Source organism: Chiroxiphia lanceolata, chromosome 18 (assembly GCF_009829145.1).
Source record: "Chiroxiphia lanceolata isolate bChiLan1 chromosome 18, bChiLan1.pri, whole genome shotgun sequence".
In the NCBI taxonomy this organism is placed as follows: domain Eukaryota; kingdom Metazoa; phylum Chordata; class Aves; order Passeriformes; family Pipridae; genus Chiroxiphia; species Chiroxiphia lanceolata.
In genome coordinates this window covers 13,894,922-13,920,222 of record NC_045654.1, presented here as the reverse complement: position 1 = coordinate 13,920,222, position 25,301 = coordinate 13,894,922, and the positions used below count along the sequence as shown (strand labels likewise).

The following is a 25,301-nucleotide window of genomic DNA, read 5'->3' as shown; positions in this document are numbered from 1 at the left end:
AGACTCTTTAGTAATATTTCCTTTTTAGAAAGCTCCTGTATGAGTGAAGGGGAAGGCTTTGCTTGGGGGGGTTTTAAGAGCTCTACCTTGAAGGAGTATTTCCTTATTTCTGGTGTTACTTGGGATTTGTGTATCCAGAGAGTTTTTTCTATATAGGCTTTCTCACAGCATCTTAAGTAAGTGTGTAAAAAAGCTGAACAGAAGGATCATTTGGACAAAACAAGTTCCGTGCTTTGCTTTTGTCACACTTTAGTCAGTGTTGGGGCAAATTGGGAAAGGTGTACTGTTCAGAGTTTTGTCCACCCAGCATTGCACTGCAGATTAATTTTGAAACTTGCTGCTCAAGGGAATTTAACAAAAATTAACCTATGTAAAACTTAAAAATTTTTTGGGAGTGTTAACAGACAGAAATGTTGAGTGACTTATTTTTTTAATGGAAGTCATAACATTTAGACATGTAAGAATATAACTGCTTTTTAAAATGTGAAATATCTCCATGAGACTACTTAGCTATCCATACATGACATCCTCTAGGCTGCTTAACTCCTGTTTGCTTTGTCAGGGAGATGAAAAAGGGACTCAAGAATGAAAGACAGTCATGGTTTGGAAGAGCAGTTGTCAGTGAACTTTGTTTCTCAGAAAACCAGGATCTCTGAGCTGGTAACTTTGCTTTGGCACATGGAAGCCCACATTCCAGGCAGGTGAGCAGGGCCAGTGATGATCAGGGGTCACTCTGGATTTCAGTGAGCTGGTTCAATTCCCATCCTCCTTGGAAGTGTGCACCTTCTTCCTGGCTAGGCTGGAATAATCAGGAAAGAACCACAGGCTGGGAAGCAGTTAAACTAATGCAGATTAGAGAGGCAGCAGTTGGGGGTAGCTGCAGTCACCTGCCCAAGTGTGGAGGCTGATAAAGTGTCAGTACAGGATTCACAAGTGTTGTGGCTGCTGACCTGATACTGGAAGATTTTAATCTAACAGAGAACAAGTATCATCATCATCATCTTTCATATCTCTGAAAGCAGCAATGTGCACTGTATCTTTATGTTTGATTCTTGCAGGTACTGTGAGTGCATCTCTCCTGCCCTGTATCCTGCACTGGAGTTTGCAGTGCAGTATCACACCCTTCATCTCTCAGTGAAAGAGCCCCTTTGGGATGAAGCCTAGTAAAAACCTCAGGGTTACACTCTCCATCTGAACTGCTTTAGAGATCAACCCAGCTGAATTCTAATTCAGAGAAAAAAGCTTCCCCTTCTGCATTTGCACTGTGCACATTTAGGGACGTTTGTAAGAGTTGATCTTGAAGTGTCATTTAGGCTGATTGTTCTGTTTTTACGAAAATTTTGCCTGTGAGAGCCCTTGAACACACACTAGTGAGGAAAGAATTGAATAGAAGTAGACCACAGAATTCTGAATCCATGTTATATCATGTATCAGGAGGCTTTGTAATAAATGTACTGAACAGCTCTATCCAAGCCTCTTCACAATTCAAATTTGAATTTCAATAGTGTGGTGCCCATCTTGAATCATGTGTCCATCAAAAAATTTAAGGTCAGGTGGCCTAGAACTACCAATCACTTCCTTTTTGGTTGGGAATGCTTGTAAGAGGGCTCTTATTTTTAGTATCTGATGTTGGAGATTGGAACTGGAGTGAGTGGGTGGATGGAGGTCCTTGCAGAAAGGATCAGACCGAGTGACAGTGCTGTTCCATCCCTGAATAAGGACCCAGTGGTGGACAGCTGGCACACAGTCCTGCAGAGCTGCCAGCTCAGCAGTGTCTGAGTCAACACCACTGCTGAGGTATTCCCCGCCTGTACCTTTTTGTTAAGCACAATTCTTTGAACAGAAGTAATTTCAGCAAATCTAGGAGGATTTGGGAACTTTCCCCTTCCCTGCCCTTTGGCTTAAGGCTGCAGTTACCTGAAAACTGAAAATACCATCATAAAAACCCCAAATCCCAGCCATCTGTGACAGGTCAGCTGTCTGTCTGTAGGAATTGGCCGTGTGTGAGGGGGACACGTCCTGTGGTCTGGGCAGGCAGCAGGAGGGGGCTGGGAGGGCTCCTGGTCGTGGGTGATGGCAGCTCGTGAGCTGTCAGGCTCATTAGGGAAGTGCTGCTAATTTGGGCAGGCAGGCGCTGCCAGGCTGCATTGTTGGGGTTAAGCAGTGTGAATAGAGCCCGTAAGCAAAGCTGCTGGAATCTGCTTTGTGCTCCCTTTGGATGGCTGGCCTCTGCTCTTGGCTTCTTTTCCAGTTCCAAGTGGCCACGTGGAGTTCTGGCACTGTGAGTGCTGTCTGTAGATTAGTTATAGATTGCAGAAGAAATCAAACTTGTGCCGAGAGGAGTTTCCCTGCTCCTCTTCTCAGCTCTATTTTTGCATACGTACATTTAGCCAGAGTGTCAATTCACTACTTCATGTGACTTAATTAGAAATGGATTAAGCCCTCTCTCTTTAAAACCTCCTTTGAACTGCTATAGGTATTTTCCCTATCACCCCTGCTCACATGTGCTAGGCACTAGCTACATAGCAATTAAAGTTTGTGTTTCTTTCCTACTGTCAAAAAATAACCTTTCTCCCCTTCCCTCAGTCACAGCCCTGCAGGTGGGTTTGGAGGTCTGACAGTGTTTGCCTTCCAAATCCACTGCAGTCCCCAGGAGAGCTGGAGGAGAGCTGGGAGGTGATGGGCCGACCCTTGGGGCAGGGAAGAGAGGGCTCAGGGTGGGTGAAGCTGCCCTGTGCAGCCTGGCTGGAGGGGCTGTGCTGGCTCCATGTGTGCCCAGCTGGAGCAGTTCCTCCTGGGATTACTGGAAAAGGTTGAGCAAGGAGAAGAGATTGTTTTCATCTCATAAAGGCAACAACCAGATTGTCTCAGTGCTGTCTGTCCCCGGCGTGCGTCAGAACATACTGTTAATTTGGGAGTTGGAACCAGTGGAGGATTTGCTGATTCTCTACCATGTGTTTGCCTTTGTGACTCCAGTTTCTCTCTCATCCTTTGGGGATGTTTTTCCCTGAGATCTTCAGTCTTACTAAAACTTACTTTTGTTTCTGCCAGAGAAAATGCTGAAATGAGTAATTTTCTGGTAATCATTTTCTACATTTTCACCCGATTGATCTGATTATGTTAAGGCTGAGTCAAATACTCCATTAAGAGTTTCAGATGCTATCAGAACTGAAGCAGGAAGGTTTCCCAGGAGATTGACTGTGTGTGCTTGTGTGGAACAGACCTGGTGGGGAATTGGCCTGCACAGTCACCTGGCAGCTCCAGCACTTCTGTCCCCAAATTCCTGGTTCTCCACCTGCTGGGTCAGGCTCTGCTGTCACACCCAGGTCTGCCCTCCCCTCCAGGAACGAGGGGAATTCGTGCCTCTGCCTGTTCATGTGCAGGGGGATCTATTTAATGCAGTGCCCCATTTTAGAAAGTAAAGTAGTGTTTTTCCAAGGGTGGAAAAATGTATGCTGTGTGGGAGGGAATCCTTCCTGCAAACAAGCCCTGAATTTCCTCATCTTACTTTGCTAGGGATGTCTGTTAGCATAAGGCTGGAGGGGGACTTTTGAAATGATTCTGGGAAGCTTTGACTCAGGAAAGGGAGAATGATTCATATTATTACTGTTATTTATTAAGGAGAACAGACCATTGAATCTGACCTTTTACTTATCCTTCTCTTTGAAAACTTAAAGCACTTATGCAGTGACCCCAGAAGAGTTTGTGGGTTTGAACCAAGGTCTTTCAGCATAAAAGCATAAATCCCAACTGTGGGAGCTAGCCTGCAATCATGTTAATAATATAAGGTAGGCAAAAGGTGTACATTAGAAAGAAATTTTGAAGTTTCAGCTCAACATAATACTAAGAACTGTGAGGTGACTTACATTTGATTTTGTATTATGCTACAGTGCAGAACAGATGAGTGCAACCTAAACTATATTTTAATCATAATTTGGCAAGAGAATTTAAACAAAGGAAAAATCAAAACTTGACTCAGTGTGTGTCACAACTGTAATTTCATTCTTGCACTTCAGGAGGTAATACACCTTAGTTGTTTAGGTAATTCCCCAGGTCAGTTCTTTAAAGAATCAATCAAACAAGACTGTGTCCATTTTATGAAGGTGGAAAGGCACTTGAGTGTGGCCACACGCTCTTGTCTTTTCCACTTATAATATCACACTGGACAGCCCTAATACCTTGGGTGTGCTGTCAGTGGCTGAGTCAGAGAAGTGAGGAGAAAGTTTTAACCTGTAAGTTTTAACTGGTGGAGCCTGGAACAAACATCTTCATTATCCTCCTGAAAAATCCCGTTAGCAAAGCAGTTTCCTCATATCTGAGCTACTGGCTTGAATTTTGCTCATAGTGTCTGTTAAAGTGCAGCAGCTTCATCTCAGCAGAGATTGAGGAGGCATTCAAAGACTCTTCTAGTGAGGAAAAATGTACAGAAAGGGCAAAGTCCGTTGTCACAGCAAGTATAGAAGGTCGAATTTAAATCTCTGTTTTACTGCACTGGGGAAGGCAGAAGTCCTCAACTTCCAGAACTGTGAAGCAAACATTTCTGACCAACTCAACACCTATCCCAGAAAGATTTCCTTATAGGCTCAAGAAAACAGATTTCTGTCAGTAGCTGCAATAAACACATTGTGCAAAGTTAAGAAATCTCCAGGGCTTTGGATTATCAACAGAAATCTTAATTATGTTCAACCTCAGATAAGAATTTATCAGTAATTACAGACATTTAGTTGACATGTAAGCAGTCCTCTAAGGTCACCAAAATCATTTCTTGGTTCATACCTATTAATGCAGTTGAAAGTTTTCTTTGCTTAAAGGTCCGAAGTAATGTCAGCCACATGGCAGTGGAAGAGATGTGATAAGGCATCAAAAATCCATCAGTGGTTTCTTCATTAAGCTGCAAAATAAACTCAGTGAACTCCTGTGGTCAGTGTATGGCTGGAATGAACTTATCCCGTGTCCTGCCAGAGAATCTGAGTAACTGCTCTGGTAGAAATGAGATCTCCTCTGTTAGGATTGTGAGTACCTTCCAAACCTGAACTCAGATGTGAGCTGTGCACTCAGACATTGGGGTCTGTGGGTGGAATTCTGAGGAGAGGCTGTGTGAGAACAAACACATGTCAAACATGGGGTACAGGCTGTGTGAGAACAAACACGTGTCAAACATGGGGTACAGGCTTCCTCCTCATGGACATGGACTTTGTAGCTCCCTTGTGTTGCCAGAATTAAACACGAGACACAGTTTGTGGCTTTTGTGTCATTTCTGAGTGCAGTGTATGATGTACAGATCATATATTGCAGCAAAATGTGGGCATCTGGAGTTACCCTACCAAGTGACCTGCCTCCTGTCCTTGGTTTGACCCCTGGTGTTCTCCTTGGCTGTCCTGAGCTCCTTCTCCAGATTAGCAATCTCTGTATAAAGAAAATGAACATCAAAGTCATTCCCAGCAAGACACATCCTCAAAATGAGACTAAAGGCTCCATTTCATGGGAAGATTTTGAGAGTCCACATGCTGAAATCCCCAGCCCAGGCAGTACATCCCAGAGATCATTATTAAGGAGTGTGGTTAAAAACTATTTCCCTGGGAGTGATTTTGCTGCTCAGGCAAATCTCTCCCAGGTGCAGTCCATTAGGAAAGCCAGACCACTTCCTATAAACAAGCAAGCAAGAATGATCCAAAGAATAGCAGGGATGTGTTGCCTTGCCAGCTGGGAAAGTCCGAGAGAAGACTGCAGATTTTAGTGGAGGTAGAATTTGGGTGGAAAAAATCCATGGCCTATAATGGGATTTTTGAAAAGAACTGTTTATTCTGTACAAAATTGTCCACTCAGTAGAACTGGTAGTTTAATTAACAGGCAGAAGTACCCAAGGAAAAACTCAAGCAACCTAACCTGGTTATTGAATTGAATGCTGCCCTCTTTTTGGGTAGTACAGGTGGGACTGATAAAAGAGATTTAAGTCACCTGCTGTGCACCATGATTTGCTTTGCCATGGCCAGTTTGAACTGCAGCAGCCAATGCTGCTTGTTCAGGTTGGGCAACTCCAGCGTTTGCAATCTGAGATGCAGCTCCCTCTTTTCTTTTTTTTTCTTTTTTTTTTTTTTTTGAAGATGATCAAAAGAGTCCAAATTACAGGGACCTTCCTCACCTGAGAGGCAGAGAGTTAGGTAAGTAGATGTTTTTGCAAATTCTCTTAAGAACACCCTCCAGCTTCAGCCTGGCAATACAACACTGATATGTTCCTCTTCTCTCCTAGGAATGAGAATTCAAGATCCAGCAAGAAGGTAAGCTGTATACTAAGTTATAACAAATTCACATCCATTCCAAAAAGATTTTTTACCTAGAAATCCTTTGAATATGAAATTCAAATACTAATTGAAGTCAGTTGTCTTGGAAAATTTTCTGGTCCTTTTTTATTTTTTTTCCCCCTGTTCATGTAGAATGTGGTAATTTATTCTTTTGTTTCCTTGGCTAAGGGGAGTTCAGTGTGTATTTTTGCTTTACCCCACTAGTTTGAGTGATTCATCTTGCCTTCCAGAATGATTACATGTCCATCAATCCAACTGCAAACCCTTTTTGAAAACTCCTTGCTGCTGTTGTATCTAGTGAATAAATGGCAGCCAGACTATCCCAAATGTATTGTTTCTGGGGCACAGTGAAATGATTGCAGGGGTTATGGCTGGCTGTAGCTAGAACTGAGAGCAAATAAACCAAACAAACTTCCCATTGCCCACCCCCTCCCTGAAGCCACTGGGCAGTGTGTATAACCAGTATTTCACCTTTTCCTGCAGCATCCAGAGGAGCCTGTGGAAGCACCACCTGGAAGACCCCCCTCCCTGTTTTCCACCTGCAGCCTCACGTGCCTTTGGGCTTCCTCCTGCCCTCAGTCAGTCTGCAGGATGTTCAACATTTCCCATCTGGGTTTGGCTCCCCCACGGATTCCTCCTGGACCCCTGAAGGGGTGAACAGCTCTGAAGGAAAAGGACCCGACTGGAGCAGAGTACAGTTTGAAGAGTCTCCCAAATGTTGTTGCTAAATCCTGGGAGCCTCCCTTCAGGATCAGTGGTTGCTCAGATGCTTTGCTGGCCAGGGCTGGCAGTGCTCTGGTGGGCAGAGCAGCTCTTAGGTGGCCTCCTTGGCTCTGGTTTTGCCTCAAGTTGTCTTCACTTCTCTCTCCTCAGAGCTGTCTTTCCTCCTCAGCTCCTCTTCTTCCTCCCTTACTCATGGGTGTTGCTCTTCAAGTGCAAATACACATCATTTAAATCATGGTTGCTCTGGCTCCACCTTCCACTCTTTGAGCATTACATATCACATTTCTTTTTGGGGTCACAGAAGCATGTTTAACATGTTTAAGTTGCCACTGTGATGTTCTTCTCCAAACAGAATTCAAACCATTATGTTGCAATCTGTACCAGAGCCTTTCTAGCAGCTGTGTTTATACAGCTCCTAGTAAAATGGGTCCCTGATTAGGATTTTTGAATAGCTCATTCACTGAAAAAATGGTGTTTTGAACCAGCTAAAACTATTTAAAAAATTGGGATAATATATGATTAAAAGTTTTGGTTTGAAGGAATGTCAGTGGCAACACCCTGCCAAATTTTAGGCCCAAAACATCATCACCATGAGTATCACAAAGATTAAGTTACTGGAATTTAACTGGGCAAGAAGTGGTTTTCTTTTGCTTGTTTAAAAAAGTAGCTGCAAAATGTTGTGCTGTGGACACTGGCACTGTACAAAACCAGTAAGTGCACGTTAAGGCAGGAAACACAAGTGCTACTCCTGCTCCATTAAACTGGAACACAGGATTAAAGGACTAAAGCTACTTGGACTGACAAAGTCCATATTTAAATGTTTCCTAGATCGTAAACTAAGAGCAAAGATTTATAAGTTTGTGTCGTGACCCATAAATCCTGATCTCCTCTTGTCCTTTGACTCTAGACAAATGGCTTGTAGAGGAATTTGTAGTGGTTTGGATAAATCTAGGTTTCAGCAGTCAGACATGTAAGAAACAGCTGTAATTGTTTGAGGAATTTGGCAGATGATCTTGTACTTAAATCACATTTTCCCCTTTGAAAGTTGGAAATGTCCATGTATAAGTCAGACACACAAGCCACATACCTCTGCACTTGTGGAATTGGACAAGGTATCAACCCTCTGTTACCTTTGCAAATCCTACTTCAAGGTAAGAGCAAGTTGATACCTTGCTGTAGTAAAAGAGACCAGCTTAAGGTTCTTTAGAACTGTTAACCTTTTGTGAGCCCCAGAATAAAATCTAACAGCTTTAAGGGGAGTTGCTGTAAAATGGCAGGGCTACTTTAGTGTTCAGAATTTGCCACTTAGCCAAAAGACTAAGACTGAAATCAAAAGGTTCTTTGAGTAAAATTATACAAACCTTCCTTTCCAGGCAGAATCACTCAGTTACGTGCAGAGTTGTCACATGCTGGGCCTCTGAGTACATTTAGCATGCAGTTGTGCAGAGTAGTCTGTCTAGAATCATCTCATCCTGTAATGAGATCATGTGAATTCAAAGCATATTAAACTTAATCCTAGTTCCCAGGATTATACCCTGCAAATTTAAAATTGCAGTGTATAAAAAAGGCATAATGTTCCTGACTGCTAATGATAAAAAAATGAAGCCCAGCTCACTGTGAACCAGCTTTGGTTTTGCCACTGAAAGCAGAATTTGGTAAAGGGACTTCAGTGAGAGATTCAAGCTGATGCCTGGTGACCTTTGTCAAGCAGAACAAATAATTGCTATGTTTGCTAGAATTGTATTAGTGCTGGATGCTTCTGGTACAGCCTGAGCAAGCGGAGTTTAAAAGTCTGGCTGTCTGTCAGCAAACTTTGCCTTTTGCTCGAGTCTCCAAATGCTGTAACGTGGACCTTCCAGGCAGGAATTTGAGGCTCTGCTTTATTTGATGCCAGGTCCTTTAATAGTTTCAGAAAGTGACTTTGCTTGTAGTAGAAAAGCATGACGAAAACAGACATGATCCTGAATCATGTGTTAAAATCAATTCCTGTGTGTCAGATTCCTGCAGAGCATGTCCTTTGCTGGGCACAGGAATTGTCTGAGCAACCGAGGAAGAGGCTGTCCCACAGATGCTGCACGAAGGCTGCACCTCTGTGCATTCCAACTCAGGGATGAGAAAACAGAGCTACCAACTATTTAAGCTTAGCCCAGCTCGTAGTGGACAAAGAGCTAAAACAAGACAAGAAAAACCCCCACAAAAAAAAAAGAAGAGCCAAAATTTGCAACTAGTCATCTTTTTGTATTAATAACCTCTAAGAGCTAAAGGCTACGTAATTCTGACCTTGATCACTGAAATGCTGTAAATTTGCTGTGGAAGTGCCCTTGGTAGCTTTAAGGTTGAGGATGTACTAGAGTTCTTAGCAGTATTCAGTGACCTGTCTGGTAGGATGGCAGGCCCTTCCATGTTCAGCTCCATGTTTTACCTTAAGGACAAGCAGAGTTGGTTGTCAATAGTCCTTCTGAGGCAGAGGTTTTTACTGTGCCTGATTGAGGAGCATCAACTAAAGGGAATGAAGGTGGAAGAATTGTGTCCCATGAAGCCATTTCTGGAACAAAAAATACCTGCCCTGGCTCCAGTACATCACTACTGTTGCACTGTGGAAAACAGACTTACTGTTTCCTTGCAATACTTTCTACCACCTCTTTTACTCCAGCTTTCCTTTCTGACCTCTCTACTTTTGCCTTGCTGCTCTTCCTTCTACATCCAGTCTCTCTCTCTGTTTTCACTTACTGTTCCTTTACACACCTAATCCAAGGCAGTCAGTTCTAAGTGGGGTTTTTTCCTTTGCTCCCTGGGAAACATCTACATCCTGTCTGTTCCCTTCCCAGGGTGTGTTTTATGCCAGCTCTGGCAGGTCTCAGCCAGTTGCAAATCTCCCTGCTCCTGCAGCGGGTAAGAAGTCAATGGCAACAAGTGTGTGTGCCTGCAGGTCTCAGCTGAGCATCTCCCCTGGGGGCTGTTCCTGGTGGCTGCTGCCACACCCACCACAGCAGGGCCCAGCTTCTCTGGCATGGTTGGGGTGGCAGGGAGTGTTGGCACAGAAGGGGTACAGCAACCTGGCATCTTCCACAGCTGCAGTTTTCTACCCCTGGAAGAATACAGGTTTCCTTTTCAGGAAGACCAGCCTGTTTGGAAGATATTTTTCGCATCTAATTACAGCGGTTCTCTTGCAAGCCTCTCTGAAGCACTTCAGGAAGCTGCAGTGAGTTGGAGCTGATTGGCAGGTGTCAGACACATCAGCAGTGTTTTTCTTAGGCTGAATTGCCTGACACAGCTCTCTGGAATGTAGCAGGAGGCAGTGCAGTATTTTCATTTAATTGCTCATGGAGATAGCTGCAGGATTGTGGTGTCAGAAAATATTGCTAAATCTCAGGGGATTTCTTGGCATTTTGTTGCCACAATAGAGTCATAGTTGTCAAAGTGGCTTAGTACAGCCACAGAATATATGTGCACTTATTTATGCAGCCTGGAAATGTGGTGCAATAATAAAATACTCTATTTACATTTCTGCGACTTGCATTCATTTGAGTCTTCTAATGCTACTTTTGTCCTTTGCTGTATTGTTTAAATGCATATTTCTTATATTTGAAATTTATGTAGATGTTAAGAAGAATTATATGCTGTCAGTCTGGTCACATTTTGCAACCAGTCTGAAACATGATCCTACTCGTGGTTTTGTGTCTCTGTGCTGTCTTTATTACCTAGGCATTTCAGTTTTGGAAATCCATATTTATAAGGAATTTGCTCCACAGTAGAACTGCCATCGCATTGTTAATACTGAGATGACAAGCAGCCTGAAAACGAGGTGTCAAGCAAACATGAGCAGTTTCCACTCGAGTTTTTTGGACTGTCCTGAAGCCCAGCTGGTCCAGGTTGTGGAGCATTTGCAAAGTAAGATTAATGCCGTGCAGAACTGCTGCTGAGTTACAGGAAGGTAGTCACTTGAGACCAAAAAATGAAGTTCCTGTGTCTCCAGCTCTCCCCTGGCAGATAAAAAGCTTGCTTGCCTTCAGGATGTAAAGGTATCTGCTTTGCTGTGTGTCACAGTTGAAATCTCCTTGTTCAGGGTTATGTTCACTATATGCAAAATATTGTCCTGCAGAAGGGGTGGGTTTTGTCCACAGAAATTATCTTAGTTGCACAGGTGTAAAAAATACCTCCTCTGTATTGTGTTTTTGAAGATCCTTTTCTCACACACTGTTTGTGTCTATTCCTTTTGTCTCCAGTGAGGTGTTTAAGCTAAAGCATTATCATTAAGTCAGGAGAGCATCCAGCCTGTAAGTAGCATGAAGAATGCTCCAATTACCTCCTTACCTGTGTCTGTGGGATTAGACCATGAACTCTTTAGCTGGAAACATCCCTGGCAGGTTGCTCACGTGCACAGTCGTTCTGGCCCAAGCAGAATTGCTTACAGAAGTAAAAAATTCAGCGTGATCTTGCAGTGCTACTTAACAAAGTCATAGGCACACTGGTCATGGTAGAGTGGTACTGGAAGAGCTTTCTTGATGCTTATCTGTGATTTTACTCCTTCCATTTGTCGTGACCTTGGTGCCTCTCACTTCTGGCTTTATTTTGTAGCAGGAGCTTTGTTTCTCTGTTACGATACATTTGCGAATTCCCTGCTTTTTCTCCCACGTTTAAGCTGGAGAGAGATTTTTAGAATGTCTTGCAGAATATATCTGAAATCCAAGCTAATCAAACTAATCTGATAAAATAGGGTTTAGAATTAATCTAACACCAATCTACTGCTCTGTGAAAAAGCATACATAAGCAGTATTTATTGTCTGTAGCCACAAGAGAGGGGAAAAATAAAGCCTAAATGCATTCAGCTTCTGCAGCAGCAAGGAATTTCCTTAGAACAGTGAACATGATAATCACAGTGTTAGCCTGAACTTGCTAGTAAAGGTTAGTGCACAGACCAGCTGCTCTGAGAAAGGGAAGACTGAGCTGAAAATCATCCCTGGAAACCTGTCGGATTTGTAAGGGGAACAGGGAGAAGAGGAGATAAAATACGATTTTGGGGCTGTAATGAAGATGGCTTTGGGGGACGAGTGTGTGTGAAGGGAGCCTGAGGGAGGAAGGTGAAGGGGGAAAATGCTGAACCCTGACAGGTCACTGGGCTGTGCTGAACGGTCTGACAGCACCTTCTCACCAGCTACAGCGACAGCCAGGCTGTCCATCACCTGCAGAGTCAGAGCATTCGTTAGGCAGCACAACTTTTCTATCAACACATGGTTTTTCCTGCCTGGTGAGCTGAAGAAAAGCTTCTTATACTTACTTCAGCAGGGGAAGCACACAAACAGGCAGGTTGTACTCTGTGTCAGATTATGGGATTTATGTCTCAGAACTATTTTAGTCTGCCACAACCATTTGAAGCTTGGGACATGGATTCCAGAAACTGATATTTTGCTGTTCATCATCAAAGGTTTGGTCAAAGGTTTCTTCTGATCAAATTATTTATGTCTTTGCAACCCTTTCAGTAAGATTTCCCCGTATCCCCTTTGATGCAGTTCAGGAATGGCTGAAGATAATTAAAAATGAGAGGTTTTCACAGAGCATTTGTTTGGGGAAGCAGTGGTATCTTTACCATTTATTATTGGGAAGCAACCATGTCATCACATTTGTTGGGAGACAGCCATGTACAACTGCTGGGTAGAACTGATTTTTAGGAAGCTGTTCTGGAAGAAGTGACATTTGTCACCGATCCACTGGGAGGCCCTTGGTGCTGCCAAAATTAATGGATACACTGTAACATCAGCAACCATATTGAAGTAAGAAATGAGAGGTATTAGAGCATTTGGGGTTTGGATTTTACTGTATTTAAAATGTTTTTGTGTGAAGGTGGTGTTGATGGTTTTGGTGATAGTGGTCATTATATTGGTCATTAACATGATTTGACATAGAAACACAGACTCATGGGATCATTTAGCTTGGAAAGGATCTTTCAGATCATTGAGTCCAATGGTTAAACTTTAGCATTTGGCAGAATAAAAATGATCATTATATAACTGATCACAAAAACTGCAGTTTTTGCAAGTATCAGAGAGGACTTTGGCATAACTAACACAGTACCCTATGCAAATATTCCTAGTTGAAAAGGAATTAATCCCTTTCCAAAGGGCCAGCACGAATCTTTCAATGGCACATAAGCCTGCTTTTGAGGGAGCAGGTTCTTAGCAAGCCCTGAGGATTCAGATTGCCAAACTGTACACTGCACTGACACATATGCAAATACCTTGTTCTCTTACAAATATGCTATAAATTCTGTATTTTGTGAATTTAGCTGTAACTTCCACGGCATGCAGGAATTCTGTAAGAGCAGGATCATCTCAGTCTGGAACTGGACAATGTCAGCTGTAAGCTGGGATAGAAAAAAGCTGGAATTGATGGTTGGCCAGGTCCCTTTGCCAAGCTACTCGTTTTCATCATTCATAGCAAGAGAGCCTTATTTTGTACAAATCCTTTTGTTGGTGGAGACAGCAGACAGGTTCTGTTCTGTCCTCAGAGAAGGTGGCTTGGTGCCAGCACCAGCAGCCAGCAATCCAAAGTGTTGTGTTTAATCACCAGATTAATTTTTCCTTTTCTTGGCTTTTCCTTTCAATAGCACCAAGCATGACATGTTGTAAAACAGCAACACTGGTTGCACAAGGGCTGGTGAGCATCTCTGAGCCCCCTGGCTGTGGTGATAGCTGAGTGAACACTTGGCTCCATGTGCAGCCAGTGGAGACTCCCAGGAAAGCAAACTGGGAACAGACCCTTGTGTTGGTGACTGGGCCGTGTGCTGGGGAAGGGTGAGGGGAGAGGAGGCACCTGCTCCTGGGTGTGAGAGCTGAGCTGGGGCTCGCCTGCCTTCCCTCCTCCAGCATCTCACACAGCTGCAGGTTCAGTAGCATGGTGGATGCCTGAGCTTTCCTGCTCTACATGTAGTCCAGGAATGGTCTGTGCTTTCATTGGGATGTATTTATTTTAGCCTTAGTGTGTCCATATGCAAGTTATCTTCTAAAAGGAAACGGTGGTAGACCCAAAGCAGGTTAAAGATTCATGCTCATCCCACTGAACACAAGAGATTCTGCCTTGCATTGAATATAGGAAAAAAATGACTTGTTTTGTTTTTTTCCAGGAGGATGATGTTAGATTCAAAATTTCTTTATCCTCAGAGTTTTCAGCAATGACTTCATGACCATCAGTGGTGGTCTGTGCCATCGAAGACAAATCTGGTCATGGGTGGAAATGCTTATGGTGGAGAGGTTTGGTCTGTCTGCTCCTGTATCTGCCTTTCATCTTCATTCAAGGAACTCTGGTGGCCTTGGAATAGAAAGTTTAGCAGAGTTTGGTGTGAGTGCAAGAACAGATAATTCTCTGTTTGGCAAAGAGTTGTCAGCTTCCAGAACCCAGCATTTTGATGGTTATTAAACATTTTAAAACTTAAATTACTAGACTCCTGTCTTTACACAGTCTAAATTGTAACCTATGAATATTATGTTCCAAATGGTCTGTGCTGCCAGAGACAGATGATAGAACTTTATTGTGCATAGAGGAAGGTAAGTGTACCTTCAGTGTAATGTCCCTTTAAATTAAGATTTCTGGGTTTGGATTTGACTCGTTTTACTGATATCTTCAGTTTAAAGGCACAGATTTGCATGTACCTTTTCCAGCCAAAGTTGTGTTTATTAGCTTTTCACAATCAATGAATAGGGCAAACAATAATGTTAATCTACTGTATGAGTAATACAGCTGCTGAAAGGTCAGGGACCACTTCATGGTACAGACAGATGCTGGCTGTAATTTGTCAAGGCTGGGTTCTCCTGAAAGCAGAGGTTAAAGAATGCAGCCCTGTGGTTGTTCCTAGTTCCCTTGTTTTACAGGAGCTGCTCTTGTCAATTCTTTCTTCTGCTGGAGATCTTTCTTCAGTGAAAGTGTTCTGTGAGTGATAATCTTGCGAAGTAGAAATCCACAAATGTCACTTTTTCAAATAGACACCATGTGGCAGCTCTCAAGGAAGTGGCCTAACCTTTTGTTTCAAGGATTAAACTTCTGAGCCCCTCTTTCCATCCCTGTGCCTGCACTCTCAAGGGGCTGAGACTTGAGGGTGGGGGGATTATGGATAGTTATGCATTTATGTAAATATGAAACATTGACTGGAAATGAGAGGGGGGGAGACTGCAACCAAACAGCTGTCTTTGCAAACTTAGTATTTATTGCAGAGTTAAACAAAATGCCTTATTGTTTAGAGCACTTTTTGCCTTGGGCATTGGCTTAGACAGTCAGCGTTCGCTGAAAAGAATTTCCTAACTCCCTTTTCCACACAACAGAAGATTAAGTAGATAACAGCAACAATTGGCTGTTTGGATCTGGCCTTGACATATGTTCCAAGCATCTACTTCATGATCCAACTGCAGTATTTTTCTCTTTCATGGCTGCAGCACTTTACTCCTCTTTTACCATCACTGCCACTTATGCACCGTCAGGGGCTTCTTTCTGAGCCTTCTTTCTGGTCAAGAGTGACCAATTATAAAAGAGTCTTGCTGCATAGTATGTAAATTCTTTATGCACAGGGAGTATTCCTGCCACATTATTAGTATGCAAAGTCTTTCAGAGTTGCAAAAAAGCTCCATTACAGGAAGTGAGTTCAAAGCAAAAGTGAGAGGAATTGCATGAAGAAGCTTTAGTATTCTTGGTAGTCAAAAGCCCAGAAGAGTTGGGATACTATCTGGTGGTGGTAATGAAAGTTGGAGACAATGAACAGCAGAATATTTCTGTGGAGAGCTTTCCCCTCAGATTTCACTGACTGTTCTCATGCACTGTCCCACCTTCTGGTAGGAAAAGGCTTCTGATCAGCAGTGTAAGTGGGTCACACAAGTTTCCTGCATCTTGCCAGGCCCCCAGGCAGCTCTGATCAAACCTTTGTCGAAATGCTTACTTGGTTTCTGACCAGAATTTATCAGCTGGCATGGAGCAGTGCTTAACTGCTTCGCTCCCTGATGCAGTTGGATGTTGTAGGAAGAGCTGCAGAAGTCCAGCTTTCCTCTCTGCCTGCTGCTTGGTGGAAGGGGCTCTCTGGTACAGCAAGGTGCTGGGACAGTGTTGTTGTCCATCTTCTCTAGAAGGCAAAGATTTGAGGCTTCTGTCTGCCCTTTTTACCAGAATCGAGGCTGGTGCTCAATTCCAGCTGTGCTGGCAGGTAGTTCCTTGATTCCTGTACTTGGCACTACAGTCCTGTTCCTGTCGGATCTTTGATCAGGAGGAAGGGATGCACTTATAACAGGAAAAATGATCTTCCTGTGTGTTAGGTGAAAATGTTGGTCTATTAGTCTGTTTTATATTATCAATGAATTGCAAAGCCCGCATTATAATTGGCTTAAATGTAAATAGGGAATGGACCTGCAGCCTGACACAGTGGAGTTGCAGCTGGTGGTTGCCCAAGGTTTGAGGGGCTGGAGTTCTCAGCCACTTTAAGACAGAGCGGAACTGGGAGTGTCTGGGAGCTGACTCGTGTCTTTCCTTGAACCACTTTCCTCTCCCACAGCTGTAGTGGTGGGGGATGAGGGAGCACTAAAGGATCATAATACCCACAGCACTGTTTCTATGCTTATTTAGTTGCTGTGTGTGACTCTCAGCAGTCTGCCCACACTGCAGGCACGAGCACTGTCACTGTTTCAAACACCAGTTTCAACACACAGACCACCCAGGGACCAAGAATTAAGGTCAGTTATGCAGAGTCTGACACAGAGTGGAAGGTGCTGAGCAGCAAACTGGTAGAGCTGCTTCAGTTATTGCAATTAAAATACTGAAGTGAACTGAGTAAATAGGCTTCTGCATCTGCATTGCAGATTTGCACTGCCCTGGTAGATCGATGTTAGGCTTGGCTGTGCTAATTCAAATTTTCTCCCAGCCTGCAGTTAATTACCCAGTGCTGGCTGGCAGCCCCCACGTGTGAGGGTGCAGCTCCTCTGCAGACAGGGGATGCTTCAGGAGCAAAGCAGTGCAAGGTGACTCCCACAGCCTGGCCTCCACTCGGGAGTGGTGGGATACGGGAAAGTTCACACAGTGCTGGAGGCAACTCAGCCCCAACTCACTGGCTGAAATGGGACAGTGAGGGAACTCAAAATGGAGAGGCAGGTAAAGGAACACAGCGTTGGAGGGTTGGCTTTCACTGAGTATATAGAAAACATTGTCATAAAACACAAATTTAAAACATGCCTTTCTAGTCACTAGAAAAAAAGATTTTGTGCCTACTGAAAAGTCTAGAAATTTCCAAAATTCAGAAGTTGCCAGAGAAATAATGAGCAAATGAATGTGCCCTTTCTGCAAACCTTTTTCAATCCAGGGGATGCAGTTCCTATTTTGCTTGTCTTTGTGAATGTCTGTGGAGTCCCACTGCAGTAAACCAGGTGAGAAACCAAACAAAACTGACTGTAATATTGGTTGCACACAAAGCAAGGTGTGGTGTTAGAAGTCGTTTTCAACCCAAAAGCAAATGACAAACAATAGATTTCAGTAGTGGGAAAAAAAAAGAGTTGGATTGTTCAGCCAACAACTTTACTAAAAAAAAACTTTAAAAAAAAAAAGCCTGAACAAACCATGTACTTTCCAATGGAGGGTATCCAACAAATCTTTCACAATTTTTATCAGTCTGCAAATCAACTTGACAGAGGTGTTGGTTCCTAAAATTTGAGCTCAGGTGGTCACTGCTGGACTCTGGGTTGCTCAGGACCCCCAGCACAGCCCCTCGGGCTGGCCCTGTCCCCTGGGCACAGCTGTGCCAGGCAGAGCAGGGCATTTCCTCTGCTCCAGAGTCACAGCCAAGGAACCCTTAATCCAAAACGAATGCTGGAAATTGTCCCCTGTGGACCTGGCAAAGTCATCCGAGCTGGAGACAGATGGGAAATTACAACAATTTGCAAGAGAGATGTTCCAGAGAGGTTCTGCTCTTCGTGCTTTGTACTCCTAACTCGGGGAGGGGGAGCTGGAGTTTGACTCTCTTGCAGACAGCTGTGGGCCTGTGTGAGAGTTCTGCTGGACTTTCCCGAGCTTGTGTGGGGTGTGTGCATCGTGGGCTGGGGGAAAAACAAATCACACATTCTCCAGCCTGTCACCACGGGCTTTCTTCCTGTTTGGAGGGAGCTGAGCCCTTTAAGTTCTCTTCTTTGTCCCTAGTTGTGCTGTGGTAAATGAGCCACACAAGATTCTGTGTAATTTGAACAGCCGTGTGTTTGCAAAGACGGGTGTTAGGAATCCAGTCAAACACGCAGGAAACAAAATCCTGGTGGAAAGGGAATCTGTTTCTCCTTGGCTGCTCCTCCCCAGCGCTGCCCAGGCAGCCCTTCTGCCAGAAGTGCACACCCAGACTGGGTTTAGGAAGGCGCAGCTTTGCTGAAATGGTTGAGCTGCACAGATGCCTCAGCCCATGGGGAGGGTGGGACAGAGCCTGTGGGAGCACACTGGGCACTCTCTGCTTTTTCTGCATCTCTTAAAGAGGCTCTGAATTCACTTTAACCCCTGCCTTGTCTTGCTGGCACAAACTGTGAATAATTGAAAACATTTCCAGTAGAAGGCAGGGTTCTGCTGTCTTGGCATCTGTTACTGTTCAGAATGAGGATACTTGCATTTTCTTGCTGGCCGTGTTTACTGTATCTTTAGCGTAACCATATCATTATCTCTGGCGTTTTTTATTCCAACATTAACAAAAAGTCCCTGGGAAGCTAAGCCATGGTTCTGTGAATGCAAGAGAAGCAAGGAATACTGAAGGAGCTGCTGTGTGTTAGTTACTAAAGACACAAGGCAGATGTGTCTTCTTGTCTTGCACACTTAAGACAACTAACATGGAGCTTTTATTTTCTTTTTAATAACCTTTTGAAGGAGGGCTGTGTTCTCTATAGCCTTTGCAAGCATGGAGTTTTGCAATTCAGAAATACTAACAAGTCTTAAATATTTATTAATTCAGCAAAGCTGGTTGCTTTTGTTCGTGGCAGGAAGGGATGCATTCAGACCACAACCTTCAGATGTCCCAGGGACTGTGGTTTGCCTTGAGGTGTCATGGGGAAGGAGAAGAGAGAAGGTGAGACTTTAGAAAGTAAAGACGGAGTTAAACTGCCTGTATTGGCAGTGCTCCATTTTGAGGGAAAAGGCAGGATCCAAACAATCTTTTGTTTAATTACAAAAAATCAAAGCAAAGCACCATGAAAAGCAAACAGATTTGTTAACTTGTCAATGACTTGATTGATTGTAAAAAAAACAAAACCTGCTGATATCAATGTTTAATGTTGAACAGCAAATGTTGAAGAGCTGATAAAATGAGTGTGTCACTCATGCCTGAGGAATAAGCAATGTCAGAGGCTCTTTTCCTCTCTGTAGTGTGTGGACACAGGCCTGGATGCATGTCAGAAAATTCCTACCACAAGTGAGCAGCTTTGGGAGGGCTGCTGTGATGGGAGTGAGGAAGAGGATGGGCCCACTCCTCGCCTTCATCTCCGTGCCCAGCATGCAGCTGTGGAAATCTCTTGTTTGAGGCTTTACTGCTCTGTTGCTGATAATCACTGATTTCAGCTGCTCTTCCAGTGAACCTGGGTCTGTCCCTAGCTGGTGAACTTCTCTTGAGATGGACTATAACACTTCCCAACTCATATTTATTGATATATCTTTGTGTATTGTTTTAAAAGGAAAACTTCCCAAAGCTGCTGAGAGAGGGCAGTTAATGTTGAAGGTGAGGTGTTTCCGGAGAAACAATTTGCTGAATTGTGGAATATATAAACAAACTGGTGAAAAAAATAACCCGCAACCAGATCACTCCAACTACTTGACTGTGTGAACAAGAGCCTTTTTTTAGTCCAGTGGGTGAGTGAGAAAAATATTATTTGGAGAATTCAAATATGCATTCTGGAATTGATACATGAAAAAGGTGCTCTTTTGGTTCTGAAAAAGAAATTGCTTTTCATATTCACCCAAGGGTACTTCAGGGATTCAACCTCCCAGAGCACAGTTGGTTTTTACCTTGTTATTGCCCTTTGGAATCAGGAGCAGGGTACTGCATTTTGAGAAATTACAAGTGTTCTTCAAAGTTTCCTTCAGAATATGAATTATAACTCCGTGCTTGGATTTTCTGATTACTCTGATTTTATCTTTTTTTATTTTCTCCCCCCGAGTCAAAGGAGATGATGGCACAGTTTTAGCTTTGCAAGCTTTGCTTGTGTCTCTGTGGCTGTTCTGCTGTGAAGTGCAGCTCCACACTTCCCCTAACCATGATGGTAGACTTGTCTGCTGGTGAAGAGGAATGTAAAGGAAAGTAGGGTACCCCAGAGTTTAAGAAGTTTCCTAGTATAAGCCAAAACTAGTTTGCTTGTGGCATATGATTTTTCAGGCAATATTCGAGGGGAAAGGCCAGGAGAGATAAGGGGTTCATTCAGGAAAGCTGAATGGTAAATTATTTTCATTACACTGTTACAGCTGTTCAGCAAGAAGTAAATATTAATTTTTTTTTTTCTGAAAAGCAGAATGATGGTCTCTACTCTTTAAATTAAATCAAGAAGGAAAAGCATGAATTGGGAATTTTAACAAAGTTCAGGAGCAAGTTCAGTATTTAAAAAGGGCACACACTGATGCCAGTTATTGCCATTGGAAGGAATGGCAGAACTCCACAGACACAACATCCCACAGTTCAGATCTCTATCCAAACCTCTCACTTGAAAATTTGGCCTGGAAATTTCTCAGCAGTTAAATCATCAGATGCTTGATGCTCCTCATTCTGGTCCCAGCTGGGAATCTGGAAAGTGTAATGTTTAAGCTGAATATTCGCTTTGATTCTTGGAAATGGGAACGAGTTTCATCAGGAAACTGTTTCTTTTTTTCTTTTCCTTTTCTTTTCCTTCCCTGAATTGCTTTGCCTGTTGCATATCGTTAGCAGATGGTGACACAAATGTCATTTCCATAGTCTTCTATTTTGGCACAGGAGCTGCTAATTGTCCCATTTGGGCTTGGGAGTATTGAGCTTTGTTAATGCATCTCAGGTAACTGTAACTGGCTTATCTGCCTGAATTATGGCCACGGAGTCGGAAGATTTTTAGTTCATCAGGCCCAGTGCATAATTGTGTGTTTTCTGGCTACTCTGTGGTTCTTCCAAAAAATGAACCACACCCCAAAATGACAAAACCCATAGGCTTTTAGTGAACAGTGAGGTATTAGTAGAAAAACAGCTCCCCTGTGTCCACTGCAGTGTGTGAGCAAGCTGCTCTTCTGCCTTCGGGAGTTGTGGGTTTGGGGATACAGTAAATAATACACAGGTAAAGCAGTGAAGCTCCCCCTGCCCCCATGGCTGCTGGCACATCTTCACCTTGTGCACTTTGGAGGGGAATTGCCAAGAAGCAAACCTGTGTACCAAGCTGAATCCCATTTCCCTGTCTCTGTAATTAAGATGCTATCATCTCTTAGGATGTTTTCTAAGCAAAGTAATTTTGTTTTCTGTCAACCTGAATTGAATACCTGTGCACCAGCACAAATATTTTGTCCAAGCTGACAGACCCAGGATGGTGATGCTGTGTTTCATCATTTAAATAAAAACAATCCCTGTTACTGTGACAGTCACTGTGGGTTGTTTTAGGTTTTTATTGCTCCCCAAAAGCCTTTGGGTTTTTGATAGGTTCTGTAATAAGATTTTCCCTGCAGGAGAAGCTGTCTCCAGCAGCCTGCCCTAATCCTGTTAGATGAGAGCAGAGATGTTGCAGTGGTTGACGTGCAGACAGGGCAGTCCTGGGACATGGTTTGTGCTGATACAATTGGAAATGCTTGATCTAAGCCAGGGGGTAACAGTCATTTAATAGTTTGAGAAGGCTGTGACTGTGTTGTTACCTCAGTGACCTTCTGGGTGTTTGTTGAGGGAGTGCATGGGAACAGCCACGAGTCTCCTTTGCCTCTGAGCCTGGGACATCTGCCCAGGGGTGTGTCCAGGGGCTTCCAGAGCCGTGGAGGCACCTGAGGATGCCTTGGCATGGCCAAATGACAGCAGTAGTTGCCCGGTGTTCCTCTGCTGCAGGAGGAGGGGGATATCACTGCTCAGGCATTTAATTTAGCAACAGGACGAGGGGAGAGAGAGAAGAGGAAACAGAGCCTGAAAGTCTGGGAGACTCAAGGAAAGGAGACCAGTTCCAAGACAGATTTGTGATATGGATGTTCATAAAAAGGCTGTTCTGTCCCTGCAGCTGCCTGGGAGTGTCCCTCCCCCAAATGAGAAAGGGGAATGAAGCTGGTGTTGTTACTGGGGAAGGGTAGAGATGATGAGAACGAGCTGGGTTTGATGTTTCCTTATTTGACAAATGCAAACAGAGGACAGGGTTCAGTTTTGTAACATTCCCACCAGGCTGTACCACTGTGGTTTTGCACCCTTGGTTTTGTTGGAACTGCCTCTGTCTCCTGCTTGCAATGTAATCCCGTGTTGGTTTGCCTGGCTTATGTGTCCCACTACCCTCTGCTGGAAGAAAAGAGGATCAGCTGTGTCTTTGTGCCCCAAAACAGTCCCAGTCCTCCAGCAGAAACAGGCTGGGAGCCCGTTTGGGAGGCCCCCTGTTCTGCTTGGCTGTTGCTGAATATCCCTCCCTCAGGGAAGAGACGTGGGGTCTAAAATATTGCTGGGTTTGAGAGCAGTGCCCAGCCAGCTGAGCTGGTGCTTGTGGGGTGTGATAGCAGGAGGCTGAACTGGGTGATGTGTCCTGTTCTTATTTGTTACTTTGGCCATAGTTGTTAGGTCTGTTCCAGTTTATGATTAAAGGTGTTGCCAAAATAGGCTGAATCACTGATGATTGTCCTCTGGTGTCCTGTCTTGAGAGGTGACTGGTACCAGCTGGTGGCTTGAGAAGGGGTAAAATGTCCCAAAGCAGGTGCCCACAGGAGCATGTTCTTTCCAAGTGCAGAGTTTCTTTTATATGTTGAAACATGAGGGTCTCTTATATTTTTATTTTCTTAAATCAGCTAAAGTAGTTTTGATTTTTTTATTCCCTGCTTAAAATCTTAATAGGTTAGGCCCCTTTATACCAGCTATGCAAATGTTCTTTTACAGTGTAGTGAGAAATAAGGTATATGAATGTCATGCTCCTAGTTCAGGTTTCTCTGAAACCCTGTCAGGAGGATATTCCAGAGGGAAATTAAAGATGGGATTCTAAGAGAGGCTTTTGGTTTATTATTATATATTTGCTCCAATACTTGATATGTGAGAATGTTTACACTTTCTACCCTATCTCCTGTATCTATTTGCAATAGAGGTACCTTTATCTCTGTTCCGTTCCTCTCTTCTATAAAATATGAAGTCTCTAATATTTTTGCTTCACATGGGGAAACCTTGCAATAACTGCAGTAATTTTGCTGCACCATGTGTCTAGAAATCTTCAAACAAGAGAGTTCAGATTAGAACTGGCTTCCTTTCCCTGGGCAAGCAAACTATTGCGGAGATAAAAGAGCTCGTGTAGCAGCTCTGAAGTGTGTTATTCAGGCCACAGACAGGTATTGTTTCCAGATTTCAAAGGCAATACATGATCCAGACAAGTCTGCAAGAACCTCTGGTCTCAATTAGTTGTAATTTTCCTGAACAGCGCTCTCCAGTCGTGGCAGAAATGTCACTGCTGTCACCAGCCTCACAGGATTTTGCTTCCCCTCCTCTGGACGGGTCTCTCTGTGCCCCAGCACTGCAAAGTGCAGCTGGCAGAGCTGGCAGAGCCAGTGGGGTGTGGGTGTGCCCTCCCCAACACCGGAGTTGTGGGGACAGTGTCAGACCTGCCCTGCAGCTTGATGGTCCCTCCTGTCCTTCCCTCATCCCTGGCAGGGCTGGCTGCTCACTGCCAGGCATGGAGCGAGTGGCACCTGTGGCAGAGAGGTAAGATCCTCTAAGGAGAGATTTCCACTGCTCCAGGCAGCCTCTGCAGCTCTTTAGCAGTACAAAATTCCAACAAGGCAACTTGCTCCCTGAAGCAGCCCCTGACAGGGGCCCTGACACCAGGGCTGCCCAGGACTGAGCTCAGACTGCTGAGCTGTCTCTGCTGGTGTCCCCCGCTTTTCTGCTTTCTCCCTGCATCTTTGAAAGCACATTATGTTACCCCATTCTCTGCTAACCCACCAAGGACACCATCACAAAGTTCAGAGCTCATACTGAACGTTTCTTATGCATATGGGCTCATTGGTAATTTAAGTGGCATGTAACTTAATCTAATAGATGCTGTCTTTAAATTAGGTAATTGCTCCAGGAGCTGTAAAGGGATGGTATCCTGTGAAATTTAATTTCTTTCTACTGAGCTCATGTGGAAAAGGAATATCTAAAAAATCAAATTAACTTTACAACAAGGATAATATAAACTGTATCTTTTCACTGATGGCACCACCCCCGTCCTTATCTCATAATATTTCTTTACCTGTTTCTCTCTCTCATCACCACATACTTAAAATGAGCTGCCTTGCTTCCACTGCACCACTGTCTCATGAGTTCAAGCACTGGGTGTGTATTGGATGTGTTCTGCTGGGATGTGGTTGGGGAATACAGCGAGCAAAGTGTGCAGATCCTTCTGTGCCAGGAGCTGGGATCACCTCAAGTGTGTCTGTGCTGATAATTTGACCTTGTTTTGAAAAGCAACTCTGTGGGAGCAGCTCACCTCAGCTGCATTGCTGATTCATGCATGCATTGACAAGGATGGAGGCAACAGGGAAAACAGGAGAACAGCCCTCAGGCAGGGAGGAGCTATCCTGTGCTTTTTTCCCATCTTGGAATCTGGCAAATGCAATTCCATCTGTCCAGCAAAACCTTGTGTTACAGATTGCTGAGAGGTCTGGAAGGTCATGAGGATCACTAGTGGTGACCAAATAACCTGTGTTCCTTGTTGCTCAGATGGGACTCTGGGGGACTCAGGATGAGGGGCTGTCTCTTTCTGGCACTGCTGCAGGTGATGTGGCATTAATTTAATAGTTGATGTTTGTATGTTAGAAGCACGAGTTCTCATTCCACATGGTGTCTTCGAAAATGCTCAGAGAGCCTCAGCTGTGCAGTGTGTGTGTGTCCCTTTCAGACACTGTGAAGTATCCTTTGGCCTCCCTGGCCACCAGGCTGGGCAGCTGGACTGGGACTGTTGCTGGAAGTGGTGCACACGGGAGCACAGACAGGGCAGAGCAGCCCCAGGCACTGACAACTTCACTGTGTGAGGAATTATTGGTTCATGCAGCATCTTTTGGAGGTGATTCAGTGAGGTTTCTGTGGCTGGGAAGTCATTCAGCTGTTGCAGCACAGTGATGCTGGTGGCCAGCCATACA

General features: G+C 44.0%; 1 protein-coding gene and 2 long non-coding RNA genes across 10 annotated transcripts in view; all 3 read left to right on the top strand.

Annotated features, from left to right (window-relative positions):
* ZDHHC8 (zinc finger DHHC-type palmitoyltransferase 8) overlaps positions 1–25,301 on the top strand; it is a 120,895-nt gene that overhangs the window by 54,389 nt on the left and 41,205 nt on the right. The window lies entirely within an intron of this gene.
* LOC116795872 lies at positions 286–12,228 on the top strand. The gene is made up of 4 exons (XR_004360184.1): positions 286–297; positions 593–595; positions 4,812–4,818; positions 12,027–12,228. It is a non-coding gene; the product is annotated as an uncharacterized LOC116795872 (long non-coding RNA).
* LOC116795871 lies at positions 6,104–7,258 on the top strand. Its single transcript, XR_004360183.1, has 3 exons — positions 6,104–6,161; positions 6,251–6,278; positions 6,786–7,258. It is a non-coding gene; the product is annotated as an uncharacterized LOC116795871 (long non-coding RNA).